The 21,638-nt window shown below is 44.2% G+C and overlaps 1 long non-coding RNA gene across 1 annotated transcript in view; it reads left to right on the top strand.

Annotated features, from left to right (window-relative positions):
* The window catches only part of LOC140219336 (uncharacterized), a 35,089-nt gene extending 30,727 nt beyond the window's left edge, over window positions 1–4,362 (top strand). The window contains exon 5 of the long non-coding RNA XR_011895538.1: window positions 4,010–4,362. This is a non-coding gene — a long non-coding RNA (uncharacterized lncRNA). The remainder of the gene's footprint in view (window positions 1–4,009) is intronic.
* The last annotated feature ends 17,276 nt before the right edge of the window (window positions 4,363–21,638 follow it).

The raw sequence follows: 21,638 nt of genomic DNA, 5'->3' as shown, positions 1-21,638 counted from the left end.
ACGGAGAGCTGAACGGTTTGCGGTTACGAATCGGCGAGGCCAAGGAGCCCCAGGTATAACAGGATAGGGCTGAGTACTGCGCTTTGTGGTACACCACGACTGGTATAGCTAGACGGCGTTGGTCCGTCTTCAGTCAAAATAAAGAAAGATCTTCCATTAAAATAGCTGCGTATCCAGCGAAAGGCGTGTCCACCAATCCCTACAGCTTTTAAAGCGTCCAAAATCACATGATGATGGACATTGTCGTACGAACCCTTAACATCATGGAATAAGGCCGCAGTGATTTGCTTCAGATGTTTGTGGTGCTGTACATATGTTGACGGCTGATAGCTGATGGCTGCATGCAAACACGGCTCCGACACCACACTCCGATTTATTCCACACCGCGCTCAAGACACCGCACTTTCCGCGCTCGTGAGTATTATATGCGAAAGCATTACATTGCTCATAAAGCAGAAAATTCGGCGGTGTTGCCTGGGATATACAAACAATTTTGTGGTCACAGAGAGGCGCTCGTGCTCTGCTCGAGCGTTTGTTGTCGTCTCCTTCCACAGCAGCCTCCGAGGCCGCTCACCATCGCAGCGCTCCCATACGGCCCCTAATTCTGCGAAGGCGCTGACGCCACGGGCCCACTATCAGTCGGTGCGGTGATTTCGCGGAGTTATGTAGTGCACACGATGAAAGAACGTTCGACGGATATGGTAAAAGAAGTCACGTGGTCACAGTGACAGACCGCGCCGATAGTCCGTCTCGATACAGGGTGTTTCTGTATGAAACAGTTTGAAAAATCTTACGTAGTTGCCTGTGCCAGATATCACAATTCTGGTTCATGAGCTGGTCTACTCGAAGCGGCGGACAATACTTGCACAAAAAGTTTATATGCAAAATCGAATAAATAATAAAAATTCACTAATAAGTTTCTAACTAACATTATGGGTCAGTGCAATTTACAAATTCTAGCTGTGGAGCTCGCAATGCGGATCGACTTGGAACGAATTCTCAAGATGACACTAGTTTCTAGGCATAAACTCCCGAACTTTGTGGAGATATGCATTGGCGTTCCAGTAAAATTGTTAACAAAAAGTCGTTTCACGCACTGAAGCACACAAGTAACAGGAACGCCAATGTATTTCTCCGCAAAGTTCGGGAATTTATGTCTGGAAACTGGTGTCGTCATGAGAATTCGTTCCCAAAGGATCCGCCTTGCGAAGTCCACTGCTAGAATCTGTAAATTTCAATATGGGTCGTTAGATAATTAGCTAAAAATGAATTAGTGAATTCTTTTTAATTCGTCGACTTTTAATTTCAATTTTTTGTGCAAGTAGTGTCCACCGCTTCGAGCCGACCGGCTCATAAACTAGAATTCAGTAATCTGCCACAGGCAACCTTTCAAAAATTTTGAAAGTGTTCGCTGAAACACCCTGTATATAGAGGCGCGCGTCCCGGCGCTGCCAGTCGGTGCAGTAATTTTGGTGAGTTCTGTCGTTCGCTCCCGGGGACGATGCTTCGACCTCAACTTCTCACTCAGTAACTCCGCCCTTTCCTCTGGACGTCAACACGTGTCTTAACAAGGCAGAGGCGCGTGATACGATATAGGATACAAGGCAACGCGATAAGCATAACATTTCGTTTCGTAAAGCGAGTCGTCATTGAGAAGACGTCAGAATGTTTTCGCATTCACTCACGTAGGCATATCTAATTGTCTATCACTCTATTTTGTTTTCTGATAACAAGTATACAAACACGAACGACGAATTTCCTAGATCGCCGTCGGCCTCCGAGTGGGCAAGTAGCTGTAGCCACGCCGCTACGGCTGCTTCGCCGGGGCCTGGTTACTCAGTCTCGCCATAAATGGTGCGCCGGCCGGGCTGTCGACGCGTACGCTTCAGCGCAAGCGACAAGCTGAATCCAATCATCCAGCAGATATAGCTAGATGGCAGGTTCCCAAATCTTAAACAAAGGCAAATTTGTCTGCTGAAACGCAGGAGCAAAGGGAGACCAGATTAGCACGTTATAGACAAGCTTACCAAGCGCGGAAGCTTGCCAAGATCGAAGCTACTGCAACGACCACCGTCGTTCAGCAACACGAACAAGGAGGAGGAGACGAAGCTGTGGATAAAAGCAACGACAGTCACGACGAACGTTTGGCGAACCACGCCCTTCAAGCTCGACTGCGACGGCCAGGTTTCACCGCGACTTGACGGGCAACCCGTTCGGCAGCGTGCATAACGTGTGTGAAAGACTGTGGCCTAGTCTTGTGTTTATAGTCTTTGCAAAACCAAGTCAAACAGACCTTTCGATCGTGATAACTGGGTTTCCAAGAGTTAAACCTCAGTCAATTCTTCTCACTCTCAGTCTCAGTGAATTGTCAGTCAATAGTGAGGAAAGTAGCCATTAATAACTTCGCTGTAAAAATTGTTAAATAGCGCCGTTTCACTAGTACCAGTGCCAGTATTCTATGAGGATATAACGTTTCACATGACGCTCACAAATATATACCCATTGATCTCACCCTGTGCAGCGTCGAGGTTTGGCGTCTTCAACACCGCTGGTGTTGCTCATGACGCTAAAGTTTTCAGGTGCCTTAGTTGTCAAACGCCCTTATATCGAAGTGTTCGACTCTTATAAAATGTTTCGTTATGCAGGTTACTTCGTTGGGAAGGCCGAGCATATTTCCATTCACCACTCATTTATATGAGCTCAAGCCGTTTTGCGCGGTTGAAAGAACTTTTTTTTTTTCGTACAGCTCACTGGATCATTGGCTTTGTTTGACTGGTTTCATGAGGAAGTCTGAACGTCTAGAGTTAGAGATGGATGTCTCTGGTTCGAGGTGGTCCGTGATGGCAGTCCTCGATGATTCAAGCTCGCGCTGGCTGCGCCAAGGAAAAATCACCGCGCCGTGGAGGGTAGCACTCATTTCTACAAAAAAGCCGCTTGCCGGCGCAAATTATAATACACGTTACGCCTAGTAAGGCAATCACCGAGAAAACGTGGCCAGTAATGGCACCCCTTCAGCCACCACTGGTTTAAAGAATACTACCGCTATCTATATGCGTTAACATTTCGCATGTAAGTATGCTATAGCAGCAAAATTGGCTAACATGGGAAGGCCAATAGGATGCAATAATAAACCTATCCCGCCTGCACAAAACATTTCTCAGCAAAGCCCTATTGCACTGACCAGGGCCGGTGCGACCATCTGAAATGTCCGGCAATGAAGAGGTACTCTTACAGAAAGTGGCCCTTGAATATGTACGTGCAATTTTTATACGCCATTAGTGCTATCAAATAAAAACTGCGCTTTCTAACACTCACTTGCATTTCAGTGAGTTCATAGGGCATTGACCTGTCTTTTTTAGTAATTATTCTTTTTCCTTTTTCGTTTTATTTTGTCAAGGCAGCCTGGATATAGACAGGTGTTCATAGTTGAGAGAAATTGTTCTCATATTTATGTTCTATACCTCAGGCGCCGAATTAACAAAGGTTTTTGTTCGTAACTGCTGTTTTTCATTGGCTGATCGCCTTCGCTAATAATGTTTCCTGCATCACTATTGGCTAGCACTAACGCTTTTAGCGTAAGAACGTTTTGTGAATATGGGCCCAGATCTATACGCAATCATGTCGCATTTTGAATAGATATTCCGTGGCGTTCCTTGGCCATGTTTGGCCCTCGCGCCAACCGGCTTACATATTGAACTGATATTCTATATTTATGTTGCAAAGCACTTTTATTCAATTGAGAATGAAAAATGCAACTTTGCTATTGGTTAATGCATTTCTCTTTTTGATATGTTGTTTCTTTACTATAGTAAAGGTAAACTGTCGGATGTCTTGAGGTTGTTATTACGTGTTAGGTTTGGTTATTAGGTTGGGAAGTCTAACTTAACAATATTCAAGTTCATTCTTAATGTTCACAGAAATTTGTATGAGTAAAAAAATTCCAATTTTAATTACAATTAATTGTAATTAAAATTACAATTAATTCGTTGCTTACTTGTTTTATTTGCAGTGGCTGTATATTACGATCTTGTTGTAACAGATCCTCCAAGTGGAACGCCGCCGACTGACTGTAACAATCAATATTCTACATATGTAACGGGGACGCACACGCCCCTTTACACATCCGAACTGTGTAAGAACTGAGAGAAAAGCACTGTCTGATGGAAAGAAGGATCTCTACGTAGCATCCAGCATTTATATGTATCTCCGTTTTCGTAGCTGATCCATTCAAAATAAGTTCGGAACTATAAGCAAGTAGATCGGGACTGCTGTTAATAAAACATTCATACGTAGAAGCACAACAAAAGGATGCAAGGTATTTCTGAACTGGAGCTGTTTACTTACTCGTTATTGCTTTTTTTATCAGCGCAACACTCATCTTGTGCTCCGCAGGGAATTTTCGGCTTTTTGTGCTCGCCTTTATGTCATAGAAGTCCACTTTAAAAACTTGTGGCTTTAAACATGTACGATCGAGGGATCCCGCAGACATCAACATGGGATAAAGGGTAAACCGGTGCTCTTCTTTATTTTGCGTTGAATAAACTCGGCAGTTCCAGGAAACTTCGCACATTCTAACCAATGTATAGCGCATAATGAGTTCTTGCGCACCAGTATATGATAACATACCGAACATCTACAACATACTAAAGAAGAACGCCTCCGCTTGAGGGGTCACCTTCACTTTGATGTTATTGAAACCTCTCTAAAATGTCTCGCCGGTGTAGGATACTGAGAAGTATGAGTATGGCTCTCTGTCGACCAAGCTGTCACGTTTTCTTCGATATTCCTTCGGTAGCCACATTAGGTGCCCAAAATAGGCATTCGATTGTCGCCAACACGCTTTCCATTGCGTGTTTTTTTTTTCACTTCGGTGCCCCCGCCCCATAATAGAAAGAAAGACATTGTTGTAGCGCAGCGCATTTTCGCATGGTGAAAGTCCGATTTTGTTACTTCTTTTGCATAAAGTGATGGATGACGGCACTCTGGCACTCTTAATATATTATTGCGACAGAAATTATGCGGACACTTCAGGCGCATTCATGCCGTCGCCGTCATGTTCCGTGTAAACTCCAAGAGATGAAATAGAAAGTTTGATGCCAGCCCATCTGGCCGGAAAAATACATGTTGAAAAAGCGCGAAAACACTTCGTGATTTCAAGGGCTGAATGACTACTACTACAAAGAACAATATCGGAGTGGAAGTCTAATGTCCGTAACAAGTAAAATTATACATTCTATGCCCGTCGCCGACTGGAGTTTCTGTGCCCTGCGTAGTTCGCTTCAACACAGCCACATGCTAACTTTCAAGCGAGCGTGAGAAGGTGAAATAACGGCGTCATGCACCATGCCAAGATGGAAAGGCTGCGACTCTCCTGAAACGGTACGTCCCGAAGTTTACCAAGAGAAGCTATACACAATCTTTCTTACTATAAGCCTGACAAAGCGGAACTCTTGGTCCTAAGTCTTGGTCTAAACTTTAGCACAAGGCCCACACGAGATACAAGATGCTGATTAGTACAGTTAAAAAGGCTGTAAGCCAATTCGAAGCCACTAGACGTGACGAAGCTCGCACGCGTGTTGTTAACGTGCTTTCTAGGCCTCAAAACCCTACTTCAAACTCCGCGCTGTCGCTTGAGGAACAAGAGGCTATCGGCCGGCTTCTAAGCAATCCAGACATTGTCATTCATCAGCCTGACAAAGGAAACGCAACACTTTTGCTCGATGGTGACGATTACACCAAAAAGATGTTGACACTGGTTAGCGACGCCAATACCTATACTCGCCTGACGCGTGATCCCACAGTAAAACTGCAAAGGGACTTCCAAAAGATTCTAGCTGACGTCTTCCATTTGGTCCCGCCGCAGCATAAATCACTCTATTATCAACTGCTTTGTCATAACGGATCAGCTCCTGCACTTTATGGGCTACCAAAGATACACAAGCAAGGTGTTCTTATGCTGCCCATTGTCGACTACAGTTGCTCCCCTCTGTATAAGCTTTCCGGATTCTTAAACCGGATCATTTCGCCACTCGTTGGAAAAATCGTCACTCACGTACGCAATTCTGGCGACTTTATTGAAAAGATGTAGCAGGTAGTTCCTGCTCATGATGACGCCATGGTCTGATTTGATGTTAGGTCTATATTCCCAAGCTATCCAGTACAACTGTCTGAGAAAGGCTTGGGCCGCTGGCCGATAGATCTCCGATTGACGTTCCAGACCTTTCCCGTCCCCTTAGGTATGTTTGTCGAACACATACTTCGTCTTCCGACAGAACGTTTACCTGTAAACGCATGCTACGGCTATGGGAGCATCTATATCAGTTTCTGCTGCGAATATCGTCATGGAGGATGTCGAACGTCAGGCGTTTGCATCTCTTAGCCATTCTCGAAGGGTTTTCCTGGGATACAGAGATGATTTCTTCTGCATAATTCACTAGGTTGCCCTCGATGCCTTCACTGCTTGTCTTAGCAGCGCATAATAGGCGATTCAGATTACTATCGAGCAAGAAGCATACGGTTGTCTACCATTTCTTTCTGTTGTTCTCAAGCGTGGTGACTCTGGCCTTTCTTTCAAGGTCTACAGGAAGCCCACCCATACACGCCGTTACCTGCATATTACCTCACTACATCCGCTTTCACCCAAAAAGTATGTTCCTGCTAAGCTGTTCCAGCTAGCAAAAACCGTTTGCACAATACAAGAGGACTACAGGCGCGATATTTCAAGCATCTGTGAAGATTTAAGGACCTGTGGCTGCCCTCCGTCCTTTTTGTCCTTGGTAAGGAAAGAAGTGGTCACTCCCAGAGAGCGTTCTACGTCGTCTCCGAAGAAGTGAGCTACCATTCCATATGTCCCTGGCACAAGTGAGACCATCGTTCGTATCATGCGCTGGCCCGACGACGAAACTGCACATGCGCCAACCCGCAAATTAAGTAACGTTTTAGTAAACGTAAAAGACAAATTACCGAAGGAAAATTTCCCCGGTGCAGTCTACGCCTTAACGTGCGACAACTGTGAACTGCGACAAACGTGTGAAACAGAATATGTATGACGTCAAGAAACGGCACGTTGCCTCGAATGCCCTTGCTGAACATGTAGGATCTACAGGTTACAATACTGAATGGGCAAGTGCACGTGTCCTGGCCAAGGAAAAGAAGCTTGTGTCACGCCTGCATATAGAGTCCTTGCATATACAGACCACGGCACACACGCCGAATACGCATGATGGGACACTTGCGATGGTGTACACTCGCTGCTTGCGTCGCCTAGTGAAACGTAGTTAAATACGCTGTATCTCTGTTATGCGTTTTCTAGTGAATAAGGCTCCCGTATGGAGAGCTGAAACGTCATTAAATCTTCAGTTAATTTGGACGCTGCATCTTTGCGCGCTTATTCATCAAACGTCAAGGGAGCTAATATCGTCACTGCGCGCCGCGTGCTGCACGTGTGAGTGAAAGCGTAGGGGTGGAAGGGGTATAGGTGAGCCAACGATGGTGGATGTCTTGCGTCTTCTGTGCACAAAGGAGAAAAACGGGGCGAAGCGCGCCGCCTTCCGTCGCGCACGATGGATCGGGGGGAGTGGAAGAAAGGGGGGAGGAGGGGGCTTAAGATTCTGTGATCTGTGAATCTGTCACTGCACAACATGTTTATTTGCCTTGTTTGATGCATTATATACAGTGACTTTTGTTTAGATACGTTGATTTATTGGTGACTTACACATATATTTAAATATCTTGTTGCGAGCTTTTGTGTATAGATGCAGTCAATTTTGTTTCCAATGACACTTCTTGCCCTTCTTGAAGCTGTATCTCATTTGTATATTGCATTCTATGTTCGCATTTCTAATGTCTATTTTGCAGAACTCCTGCTTTTTATATTTGCTCTCTGTCGCGTCTATAATTTGGGTGCAATTACTCACAATACACGAAAGATGACAGCTGCTCCTGCGCAATACATTGGGACGAAGGTCAGCGTCATTGAAATGTTTCCCTGGCCCTTGCGTATCTACAAAAATGTAAAGACTATTCTTGAATCACAAAGTTTCATTAAAGTATTTGCATTTTGGGGCCTTCACGTTTTCCATATCAGCAGCATGCACTCCTTTGCTGGTTCCGAAATGATATAGCTGTAAAGTTCGTGTAATATTTTCGTTGAAATAGACAGAAACGCTGGAAGCATTGATATCAGTTATTTCTGGCACAATTTGTTGGGACATACGAGTATATTCTTTGACGAAAAAATACATCGTTACATGTCTTGGCAGTGCGTAGCGTTCAAGAATTCGTTTGCGGAACCTTTGGCAATGGCAATGCACTTATTATGGATGTATTTGAACCCTCGACAAATTCTATAAAGAGCAGGCCGAGCTTAAATGGGAGCCCTCTCCCCGAACGAAATTTCTGGCTACGCCACTGAATGCAACAGCTATTCTTTTAAATGTTGGGCCATGATATTTCGGGAACACATTATAATTCATTCAGTAACCGAAGTGAAGCCAAGTCGGATTCAACAGCAGTCATGCTCAGCAGCGCTTATACGCAGATTCACATAAAAAGAAAGAGAGAGAGAGGCTGCAGGTTCGCCGGAAAGACGACGCAGTATTAGTGATAGCCAAGTATGCGACCATTACACTAAAGAAGATTACAGCACCGAGCACTCAGGCTGTGTAATTGAGTTGTCTGCTACTATGAGGTCGTCTATATACTCACATAACGCTGTCACTTCAGCGATCAATTCTTCGAGGTCACGCGAAACTTCTTCCTGGGCAAGAACTATTATATACATATATATATATATATATATATATATATATATATACATTTATATACATAGACGAACGCATTGAACGCATATATATATATATATATATGGAGTGCGAAATGCTAGTCAAGCCCCAGCCCCCGAACCCCCCCCCCCCCCCCCCCGGACAAATGAAAACTGTCCGCCTATGTACAGATGTACAGAGAACTGTTGAGCTAGAGAATAGTTCGTGCTATCACACAAACTCTTGACGTTCCCCTGCTGGTAATTACGCACTGCAGTAATTTTCTAGTTGTAGCGCATTTCCCACACTGCGTCCCACAGGAACCCTCTACATCTTTCTTATGGGGAACTCGAAAGCAAATTTATAAAAAATACACGAACGGAAGAAAATCGAACAATCTTATTGGCATTAGCGTGATTTGCCCTGTGAACATGTCGACCAAAGTTAACTACTGATCGTCTAATATTTGCGTTGGCTCTTCGAAGTTAAGTATAATTGCGTTTCAGCGCATTTTCATAAAAACCATCGTCATGCATGCACGATCCTTCAGAATATGCCGCCAAATTCGAACAGCGGCTACTATCGGAACTCCGCCTCACCTATTTTCTGTACTCCAAATAAATAATTTACATCGCGCTCTCTAGATGGCGCCACTAACTCGCTGATGCTACAGAACCTACCTACTCGGGCGACTCCGCCAAACTATCCTCGCTGATGATTATGCGTATTCGCATTCTGGCAGTGGTTTCAATGTTATGAATTTGTCCCCAGTTGTAGGGTGTTTGAAACCAAGTGAGGTATTTGGCACCTTTTTTGGCAATATTTAGGAAAATGTAAAATATACTTTCCGACGACAAAACCGTGCACCTCGGGCCATATTCTGAAATTAGACATTTCCATTTTTACGATTCCACCCTTCCTTGTCGGCTGAGACTCCATCTTCATTATCAGGCGCCGTCACTTGCGCGATTATTAATATAAAAAAACACGACGCTATCGTTAAAAATTCTGTATCTGTATTTAATCAGAGATTAATTCATCATCATCATCATCAGCCTGATTACGCCCACTGCAGGGCAAAGGCCTCTCCCATACTTCTCCAACTACCCCGGTCATGTACTAATTGTGGCCATGTTGACCCTCCAAACTTCCTAATCTCATCTGCCCACCTAACTTTCTGTCGCCCCCTGCTACGCTTTCCTTCCCTCGGAATCCAGTCCGTAACCCTTAATGACCATCGGTTATCTTCCCTCCTCATTACATGTCCTGCCCATGCCCATTTCTTTTTCTTGATTTCAACTAAGATGTCATTAACGCGCGTTTGTTCCCTCACCCAATCTGCTCTTTTCTTATCCCTTAACGTTACACCTATCATTTTTCTTTCCATAGCTCGTTGCGTCGTCCTCAATTTAAGTAGAACCCTTTTCGTAAGCCTCCAGGTTTCTGCCCCGTACGTGAGTACTGGTAAGACACAGCTGTTATACACTTTTCTCTTGAGGGATAATGGCAACCTGCTGTTCATGATCTGCGAATGCCTGCCAAACGCACCCCAGCCCATTCTTATTCTTCTGATTATTTCACTCTCATGATCTGGATCAGCAGTCACTACCTGTCCTAAGTAGATGTATTCTCTTACCACTTCCAGTGCCTCGCTACCTATCGTAAACTGCTGTTCCCTTCCGAGACTGTTAAACATTACTTTAGTTTTCTGCAGATTCATTTTTAGTCCCACCCTTCTGCTCTGCCTCTCCAGATCAGTGAGCATGCATTGCAGTTGGTCCCCTGAGTTACTAAGCAAGGCAATATCATCAGCGAAGCGCAAGTTACTAAGGTATTCTCCATTTACTCTTATCCCCAATTCTTCCCAATCCAGGTCTCTGAATACCTCCTGTAAACACGCTGTGAATAGCATTGGAGAGATCGTATCTCCCTGCCTGACGCCTTTCTTTATTGGGATTTTGTTGCTTTCTTTATGGAGGAGTACAGTGGCTGTGGAGCCGCTATAGATATCTTTCAGTATTTTTACATACGGCTCGTCTACACCCTGATTCCGCAATGCCTCCATGACTGCTGAGGTTTCGACTGAATCAAACGCTTTCTCGTAATCAATGAAAGCTATATATAATGGTTGGTTATATTCCGCACATTTCTCTATCACCTGATTGATAGTGTGAATATGATCTATTGTTGAGTAGCCTTTACGGAATCCTGCCTGGTCCTTTGGTTGACGGAAGTCTAAGGTGTTCCGGATTCTATTTGCAATTACCTTAGTAAATACTTTGTAGGCAACGGACAGTAAGCTGATCGGTCTATAATTTTTCAAGTCTTTGGCGTCGCCTTTCTTATGGATTAGGATTATGTTAGCGTTCTTCCAAGATTCCGGTACGCTCGAGGTCTTGAGGCATTGCGTATAGAGGCTGGCCAGTTTTTCTAGAACAATCTGCCCACCATCCTTCAGCAAATCTGCTGTTACCTGATCCTCCCCAGCTGCCTTCCCCCTTTGCATAGCTCCCAAGGCTTTCTTTACTTCTTCCAGCGTTACTTCTGGGATATCGAATTGCTCTAGATTATTCTCTCTTCCATTATCATCGTGGGTGCCACTCGTACTGTATAAATCTCTATAGAACTCCTCAGCCACTTGAACTATCTCATCCATATTAGTAATGATATTGCCGGCTTTGTCTCTTAGCGCATACATCTGATTCTTGCCAATTCCTAGTTTCTTCTTCACTGCTTTTAGGCTTCCTCCGTTCCTGAGAGCTTGTTCAATTCTATCCATGTTATACTTCCTTATGTCAGCTGTCTTACGCTTGTTGATTAACTTCGAAAGTTCTGCCAGTTCTATTCTAGCTGTAGGGTTAGAGGCTTTCATACATTGGCGTTTCTTGATCAGATCTTTCGTCTCCTGCGATAGCTTACTGGTATCCTGTCTAACGGAGTTACCACCGACTTCTATTGCACACTCCTTAATGATGCCCACAAGATTGTCGTTCATTGCTTCAACACTAAGATCCTCTTCGTGGCTTAAAGCCGAATACCTGTTCTGTAGCTTGATCTGGAATTCCTCTATTTTCCCTCTTAGCGCTAACTCATTGATTGGCTTCTTATGTACCAGTTTCCTCCGTTCCCTCCTCAGGTCTAGGCTAATTCGAGTTCTTACCATCCTGTGGTCACTGCAGCGCACCTTACCGAGCACGTCCACATCTTGTATGATGCCAGGGTTAGCGCAGAGTATGAAATCTATTTCATTTCTAGTCTCGCCGTTCGGGCTCCTCCATGTCCACTTTCGGTTATTCCGCTTGCGGAAGAAGGTATTCATTATCCTCATATTATTCTGTTCTGCAAACTCTACTAATACCTCCCCCCTGCTATTCCTAGTGCCTATGCCATATTCCCCCACTGCCTTGTCTCCAGCATGCTTCTTGCCTACCTTGGCATTGAAATCGCCCATCAGTATAGTGTATTTTGTTAGAGATTAATTGGAGGTACGTAAAAAAGTGGAACTAGTTGATGACAGAATCTCATATTAACACTTTATCTTGTAGGACGTTGTTTTCATACAATCTGCTTGTGTACATTTTGTCAATCCTGAACTTAGGGAAGGATAAAACTGATTTTGTGGCAACCACGCCAGAAGAAAGCGAAGATCTTTGTCGGGGGACAGAAATACATGTCCTAGCCTCTCAGGTTTTTGTGTCGAATGTCGATAAAAGTGTTTTGTCAAGACCACATAAATGCAATAAAAGGGGATGTTAGAGGTGCTTCGTAGCAGATGTTTCTCTGCTTGGAGGCACAAGTTTCTTAACCATGGTTTCAGACTTGTGGATTCTGCATCTGACGATATGGTAAATTGAGTGTATATGTTAGTACTTTTCAAGCCTGCACAGGAAAAGGCGATTGCAAAATAATGATGCATGCCGCTTCGAAATAGAAGGTACAAATATATTGCCTCAACTTTTATTACGCGAGGAGTAGTAGCGCGTGATTCGAAAGCTGGACAAACGAGAACTTATTCGTCGTGACTTTTGCATCCTGAGAAGAGTTTAGGTAAAAATTATAGCACCTGCAGGGAGTTTTGCAGCTTTTATCCTTGTTTTTAGCGTGGTGTAATACCGTATGTTCTTCAGCCGGATATTAAGAGTGGATTGTATACTTTTGAAAAAAGAGCATAAATGTTTAAACGTATACATTCTTCAGGCAGAAAAGGGATTTTTGAAGTGTAATTGTAGGGATATACGGGCACAGCAGTTTGCAGTATTGCAGGCGTGTTATCGCAATCTTCTTACAGTGCGATAGGCACGAATCTTTCTATGAGCGTTACCACCTTCCGTAAAGGCTAGCATATTCCTTCACTCAAGCTACTCCCGGTTAAAATGAAGAGCCACTCCCTAGAATTTTGCTGCCTCGCCGCCTTCATTTTCCGCGATGTTTGATGGCTGTACAAAAGCAGACTAATCTAAGAATACACTGCAATGTGGTCACAACTAGAGCTTAGTGGTAGGGATTCGCGCGATCAAAAACGAGGACGAGAAAGAAAGGACGGGCCTACGCGTTGAGTACTATTACGTGTTTTTATTTTAAGATCGTTACATATACGCTGGATAAATGAACAGAAAGCGAGTGCTGATAAACCAAACCGATAACAGCGCTCTGGCTGCCTGGCCCACGCTCGTGCTCTCGTTTCTACTGTGCAACGTGATGTACGAATTAACCTTTTTAAAAAAGCCGGTTGACAGTGGCACGACAGAAGTCGTGTATTATTTTTCTTAGCCTGCTTTTCGCTGTTATTGCTTAATGCGACATACACTTTCATCGGCAATCGATGAGAACAGTTCGCCGCATACCTCAGTGAGCGCACGCCGCTCACATGTTGCCACGATGCTTCGAGAACACACACGGATACAATAGAAAAATCGAAACATCAGGCTGATAACTTTCAGGGCAAGAGCTGTCACGCAGGCTTACTGGTGAATAAGTAAGTGGTAAAAATGTGCAAAGATAGAAGAAAGGAATAAAAGAGGATTGCTCAAAGAAATGGAAAAGACAACGTACCGCGTACACTAAATGAAAATCAATCAACCATTAAGCCTGAGATTTGAAACACAACAAAATGTAGCGTAAGGTTGCACGTAATCCGTCAACTTCCGGCTGAAAAAAAAATATTTGGCCTAATAAAATCTTCTCCAAAGACAACACAAATTCAAATATTAGTCTGTGCCTTTAAAGTTACATTTATTTGGTCACCTGCGAACAGTTGTCTACAACAACATGGGCCGACAGTGACCACCAACGGAAATTCTTATATCATTATTCGGATGCCCCAGCAATCGCATTGCACATACTCAGTTAGGTGCATTTGCCTCGTCCGGCGGCTGCCAGTTTACAATGTCATTTTTAATAATCCTCAAATATTTAAATACCGTTTATTCACGGATCAGATCATGTCGATTATGAAGTGAATCACAAATAGTTTTGGGGAGTAGAAACAAAAGCCGCGAGCATTTGCTAATGCAAAGAGAAAAAGAAGATCTCCAAGCCAAGACTCGAGATCGCACAAGGTATCGATGTCGTTTCATCAAGCAATATAGACATTGAACAATATAGACGTTGAAGAACGTTGACCTTACTAACTAACTTGAGCAGAAGATTACAAAACCTTCAACTAGAGCGCAGAAAGAACTGATCCTTTCGCCAGTCCCCTATTCAACTTACATTATATGCTGCACTTCGATAGCCTCCTTTCTAATTCAATATGCGCCGACCAGATCGCTGAATCGCTGAAGATCTTGATAACGCTGAAACCATCTGACGTTCCCTACAATCTTACGCTATAAAATATATATTTGTCGTAATGTACAATTTGTTACAGGCTAAGTGCTCGGTGGTTTACGACGCGAGATGTCTGCTCTGCCCTGAGCAGGCAAACATTATATACAAGACATGCGACCTCTTAGTCAAGACAGCTACTTGTACACAAATAGCTTTGCACAATATCGGGAACGGAGGTTTGATACTCGCATAATATTGCAACACATCTGCCGCTGTCCATTGCCCAACTGCGCGTTCTCTCTGGCCCTATGCAGAAAAGTGTCCGCGAAGCAGTGTAAAAAACGATGAGGCACGGCGCGTCTTTTCTAAGTGCCTCCCTATGTGCAGTCGCCTATGTATAGTCTATCGGACGAAACCGGCCTGAGTCAGGGCCGAAGATTTTTCAGCTCAAGTTCAGCAAAGCGAATATTTCTGTAACCGCATAAGACTACCAAGCCTACCATCTGAGCAACCGATTTGTAGCACTTTTATATACAGAGTGTCCCAACTATCCTGCACCGAGATTTCAATATATGCAAATGCCACGTAGCTGAACAGAACCAAGGTAATGTTGCTTGCCGTCACTTGAAGATACCCAGAGAAATTTTTTTTGCATTCCGCCTAATATCAATATTGCCTCAACAAATATTTAACTTCTGAAATGTGATATTTAGGTTAAAAGCCTCAAAGAGAAAATTGTAGAGCAACATGAAAAGCTCCCCCTACCGCCTTCAGTTGCTTAGTACGTGTTACACAAAATTGTTTTTCCGAGTATAAAAAAAAAACCGTATTCGCAAGCTACTTTCAGGCCCAGAAAAGCTTTTGTGTAGCGCGTATTCAGCAACAGAAAGCGGTAATATTCTCAATGACGCTTTTAATCATACTACAATATTTCAGAAGTTGATTATTTATTGAGAATAATTATGTATATAAGTAAAATGCAAAAACACTCCATCTCCAATAGAAGGTAAACAACATTACCTTGGTTCTGTGAAGCTACGTGGCATCTGCATATATCTTGGTGCTTGATAGTTGGGACACCCGCTATATATCAAGGGGCTACTTTCTTCCAAATACCAGCTTTTGCTTTCCTCTGATGCTGTGGTGGTAATAAAACAGTGAGCATGAATGCGAAGTGTGCAGCCCATAGGTGCTACAGATGGAGGAGACATTAAAGCCAGATAAAATTGCTTTCCTGCTTCTCATTATTTCCTGCTTGCGGAAGCTGATAACACAGTTTCCATCCGAGATGCAGCTGCATAGGCGCACGCAATCAAAAGCATTAAAATATAAGCAACGAACGCCTTTGCCCGTGAAATTAAATTCGCTGGCAGGTGCCGTTTGTGCGCTTCTTGGATGTGTCCCAGAAACGAGAGCAGTCGTTATTTCTTGGGCGCAGCGAAGCGTTGTCTTTTGTCGTTCTGTCCTTTTACTTTGAGGTTTACATCAAAATGAGTTCGGGTAAGCAAGAACAATATTTCGTTCCTTCCCTAATATATGTTTCTCCTTGCGGTACTGTGCGTATTCACTTCGCATATTTCTCGCTCAGCGTAAACTGTATCGCCGACCAGCAGCCAATGAGAAATGAATTTGCGGCGCTGAATATTTGCATAAAGGTTAACGCAAGGCGAAATAAAGGCAACGAACCTCTGGTCGATCACAGACTTCTAGTGGAACAAACGAAAGCGTAGCCGTCTATAGCAAATCGAAAATATTTCTCCCTCTATTTCTTGTTATCTGGCCCTGGAAACCCCATTAGTGAGGTGTGCTTTCTTCCAGAACGTAAAGAGTAAATAGGTTACACCGTGCTACACCTTGAAATAATTTTTTTTTATTAGGCTTTTTTATTGTTTCTTGCGTAATATACCGTTACCTGCAACAGTGCTCTCAGGGTACATTTTCTTTATTTGACCTTTAGAGGTCGTCATGCCAAGATTTAGGGCTGAACATTTTTGCATGGGTTCACAAATTCGGCGCAATATGTTTTACGAGATAATACTCGTCTGTATTCTTTATTTGTATACGCACTTTAGGAGCAACGCTAACGTCTATGGGAATAAAGGTTACAAGTTGAACAGTAAGGGAATGGTACTAGTTTGGAACGTTAGAATTTAGGCTGCCACCAAGCTCTTTATTTTTCTGAGTGCCTGAAAAAGTACGTAATAAATCTCTTATAATTAACCCAAGGCCAGTTTACCTCCTTCTTGCCTCCGAATGGCAGCTCTTGAGCCTTTTAAGTTTTTCTAATATTCAGATCAGGCCTAGCTATATTGAGGCATTCATTGTCATTATTTGAAGTTCTTCAGTTTCTGTGTACAAGCATGTAAAAAAGCATGGACAAAGGAGGCATTTGAGGGGCCTTCACCAAGGTGCGATACGTCTAAATTTAGCTACTCTAGATGTACGAGTTCCACCAGAGCATTGGACAAACTTTTTCCACGCTTTGTATGACGCCTCTGCAGATAAGTAAATTGTTTATCTAATTTTCAAAAATGCCCATACTTTAAACATTTCATGCTCACCGAACCTAGCAAGCCCGTATATTCATTGCCAAACTCGATTCAGTGCAACATTTATTCTTTTCGTGGCGCCAGTAAAGAATAGTACAGCGCTTTAGAACTCTTCTAGTTGCGCTGGCGCGTCGCTGTAAACCGCTATACTGTCGCGTGGTAGTGACCGCTAACAACACAGTGGCAAAACTGCGAGTAACGAAACTGACTTTTATTGGCTGAACTTGTGGGCACAAGAGCGAGTTGCACTCAAAGCACAACGATAGCGGTGACCGCAGTCGGAGGTTGTCGGAATCTGATTAGTGGGTCAAGCACTTCCGCTATAACACGTCACTCTGCGAAGGCTCTATAGTCAAATACGACTTTAGAAAAAAGGGGCGTTTACTCCTCCAAGGCGGATGCACACGAGACTCCACCATGGGCACGCACTCTAGACTGACGTCATGAGCCGGACGGCCGGTGGAGAAGATGGCCGCCAGTACTTCTAACTGGGCCGAATCGCGTCACTCGTGTGCGTCTGCCCCTCGTCAGACTGAATTCCCAAACTGTCTGTGGTGGCCTACCATGCCAAAAATATTATTGCGAGCTTACTATAATCCATTTCTGCCGCGTGCCTTTATTCTGAGCCGGGATCCGGCGACGACAGATTGCATCGAGCATCGCTGACGCTGAGCTAAGCTTCGTCTGAAAACAGGGTCCCGCGGCGTGTTTGTTCCACGGTGTTTTGTTTTGCCCCAAAGTGAAGCTACGACGAGGAAAGTTTGCCAAAATCGCGTGCCTACTGTTAGCCGCGGGTGTGTTCGTGTACTGAGTCGCTGTATAAGAAAAAAAAACGAATCACATTCTTGAATATAAGTTTCTGAAAAAAATCCTATGCTATTAAAAACCAATAGTATCTATTTGAAACGATGAATGAAGTATTTTTGTACCTTTCCTGCATCGATCGTCTTCTTGTGCCTGGTTTGCAATAGTTACGATGCAATAGTGCATTGCTTGTTTAGGTACTTGTTAAATAGCAGCTCATTCTTTCTAAGCTCGGAAAACGAGTAGTAAATGTGACGTGTACATGTAAACCAGCGCAAAAGCCACGAAGGGCTGCTCTTTCTACTTTTGCACCCGGCAATGAAGCTACAAAGTAGACGACGCACAGCGTTGTATAAGGCCGGGGGTCATTTTCCTCTCGCGCTATTGCATGTAAAATCACGAGAGCTCTACCAAATAGGTCACAAAAATACAAAAGTATTTATTTGTACCATAAATTTCATGTTTTAGATGCACGGTTTTTTAAGCGGGACTATTTTAGTTGCGGAGGCAGTCGGCTGTCGCGCTTCGGTCATGTGAGTGGGGCCTCCCCCTTTTTTTCTAAAGTTCTACCCGGCTATAGTGTAATCTGTGTTGTCCGAGTCGTTTCCAGAGACTACTGCACAACTTGTGCCGCACATGCGATGTGATAATACATGGTGTGGCGAGAACATAAGCAACATATCGAATGAACGGTAACGTTCGCGTAAATTCGACATCGTGCATGCGCGTATATTGCTGTGCGAAAACGTTTAACATTTGGTAGCTGGTGAAAAGCGGTCACCGGAGAAACATAAACAAGTACACTTGTCAACATGCCCTGCTTTTTTTCTGAGAAAACGGATCTTTCATTGCGATAAATAGAAAACCAACCGCGCTGGTTGAATGGCTGGCATTGCGATGATCAGCTAAATGTTGGGCGTTCAATTCCGACCATGGCGGCCGCAGTGCGTATCGGGCAATATTCAAAATTATGCGCCCGTATTTGGATTGGGGTGCACAGTAAGAGAAAAGAAAATGAAACAAGATGACCAACATATTTTTGGAGTCCCCTGCCACGATGTGTTGTGCATTTGGGTGCAAAAAGAATAAAGCAAGGTGATCCACAGCCGATCTTAACCATACGTCTGGTATACCAGACGCGACCTCCATATCGGCCATGAGAGGTCAAGGTCTACGAAGGTTTTCTCCCGGAGCCTGGGAAGCATTCTGGCTCCGGCGTTTCTCATCTCACCATCACCATCCTGAACAGAGCAGCCCACAGGACCCAGAATGCCGAATATATATTTTTTTATCCGATACTGTAACTTTTTTTCACCCTTCGGCCCAATTTTGTTTATACTGCTGTTGGCACATGCACTCTGTGCAGAATGCCTGTGGTAGCCCCGGGCCACATTATCGCGCACAAGCAGCCAGCTCCTGCAATTAAAAAAAAAAGAAAACAGAATGAGGCAAGGTGAACAGGGGCAAGCGGGAAGTGAGAGAAGCAGGCAACTCGCAGATAAAGAAAAAAAAATGGGAGCACGCTTAAGCTTCGGCTTAACAGTGGAACGCGATAGCACTCAAAGATGCCTGACTGCTTCTCATGGTTTGATTTCATTTCATTTTTATTACCTTAAAGATTCCAGTCGGGGTATTACATCAGGGGTGGTTAACATGTGGATACAAGAAAAGGCAGGTGTTACGGTGAAATACAAGTTTGAAAAATTTATATGCATTGTGAATGACATGTGATGGCAGCGACATTGAAGGGTAGGTCGTTCAAGTCTTTGGCAGCTCGAGGAAAAACTGAAGCTTGAAATGTGACAGTGCGTGTTCGAGGACGAGAAACTTGGAGTTGATGGCTGGTGTGCTATGACATGCGTGAAGATGATGGCGTGATGTAAGGTGGTCGCCTTAGCGAGCTGCACAAAAAATTGTGAAAGAGAGAGAGCGTGGACTAAAAGCAAGAGATGTGAAGCTAGATTCTGCCTTTAAGAGCGAAATGCTGATGTTATATGAATATGAAGAATGGATGAATCTGTTCGCACGATTCTGAACTAACTCGAGTGCATTGATGACATATGTTTGATGAGGCTTCCAAATGGCGGCGGCATATTCTAGTTGTGGTCTGACAAATGATTTGTATGCGAGTAGTTTGACGTGCTGTGGAGCATAACGAAGGTGACGCCTCATGAACCCAAAGGTATTGTTCGCTGACGAAATAACGTTAGTCGCATGCGCATTTCAGGAAAGGTCGGGAGACAGGGTTGCGCCTAAGTACTTATAGGCTAGAAGTGGGATGTTTGCGATTGTGTAAGAGGAGAGATAAGGATTACGACGGCGGGAAATCGAAACAAATTTGCGGTCCTAGAAGCGGTCCTAATAAGAAACGGTCCTGAGACTGAGCCTTGAGGGACGCCTGAAATGACAAGGAGGGGTGCGGAGGAGAAGTTACTGTCAAGGACGAACTGGGAACGATTAGTAAGGAATTATTTGATCCAGACTACTACGTGAGGATCCAAGTTCAATCTGGGTAATTTTATTAGCAAGCGGTTATGAGGCATTGTGTCGAAAGCTTTAGAGTAGTCTAAAAAGATGGCATCCGGTAGATGTACCCGTAGTGTTTACCGGGAAACGCTGGCGCCGGACGTTATGCATGAAGACTAGCTTTCTGGTAGAAACGGCACGCCATATGCGGCGGAGGTGAGCGCCGACTGGAGGCAAGGAATAGGGCGCGCCGCTCCATGGCCTCCAAGATTGGCACCCGGTCACACGTTGGTTGCTGCGCGCGGACCTTGGAGGCCATGGTCGCCCTATGAATGGTATAAATGGTGGAAAAGTAGTTGTGTTTGAGTTTCCGCATAACAGAATTATGTTTTCGCGTATGGTGAGTGAGTGAGTGAAACAACTTTATTTGGTCCGCTATAGACGTAATCAAACTCAACGTCACGTGGCTAGGCCCACTCGGGGACCATCAGGTGAAACCTGATGGTAAATTACGTTTCGACGCTATCCTGTCTTTAGATTGTGTTTAAACTCTATTTTACGATTTTTGTCACGCATGGTACGTTGAGGAATTCAATTAGATCAGTAACGCCTCTGAGCCACTCGGATGGCCTGTGTGGTTGTTGTTGGTAATGATTTTGCGCTAAGCGACGCCCTACGTCGAGATCGCATTTTGTGCGACAGATCGGATTTTTAACGCAATCGCGTTGAAATCAGCCCAATGTGGCAAGCAGTGCAAAGCTAGCGTGCTTTTATTCATAGAATCACACCCATAGGCATTATTGAAAGGATGATTATCTAAAAAAAAATTTTAAAAAATAAAGTATGGAGTTTACGTGCCAAAACCACTTTCTGATTATGAGGCACGCCATAGTAGAGGACTCCGGAAATTTCGACCACCCGGGGTTCTTTAGCGTGCACTTAAATCTAAGTACACGGGCGTTTTCGCCCCCATCGAAATGCGACCGCCGTGGCCAGGATTCGATCCCGCGACCTTGTGCTCAGCAGCGTAACACCAGAGCCGCTGAGCAACACACGGCGGGTGATTATCTCGAAGGTTCTGCAAATAGGTGCTCTCCTCGAATGCTGGTGGGCAGTGTGGTAGTTCTGTAGAACAGCAGTTCTACAGAACTACCACACTGCCCACCAGCAGTTCTACAGCTGTTCTACTGGTGTGCCATTCCACTCTGCGAAAGTGGAGGACCAGCGAAACTCTTTAGCACATGACAAACAGCTGACACAGATTTTGATCAATAGTACGAACCCTTTG

The sequence above is a fragment of the Dermacentor andersoni genome, chromosome 7, assembly GCF_023375885.2.
Source record: "Dermacentor andersoni chromosome 7, qqDerAnde1_hic_scaffold, whole genome shotgun sequence".
In the NCBI taxonomy this organism is placed as follows: domain Eukaryota; kingdom Metazoa; phylum Arthropoda; class Arachnida; order Ixodida; family Ixodidae; genus Dermacentor; species Dermacentor andersoni.
The sequence above is the reverse complement of the archived record's forward strand: the minus strand, read 5'-3'. Positions and strand labels throughout refer to the sequence as shown.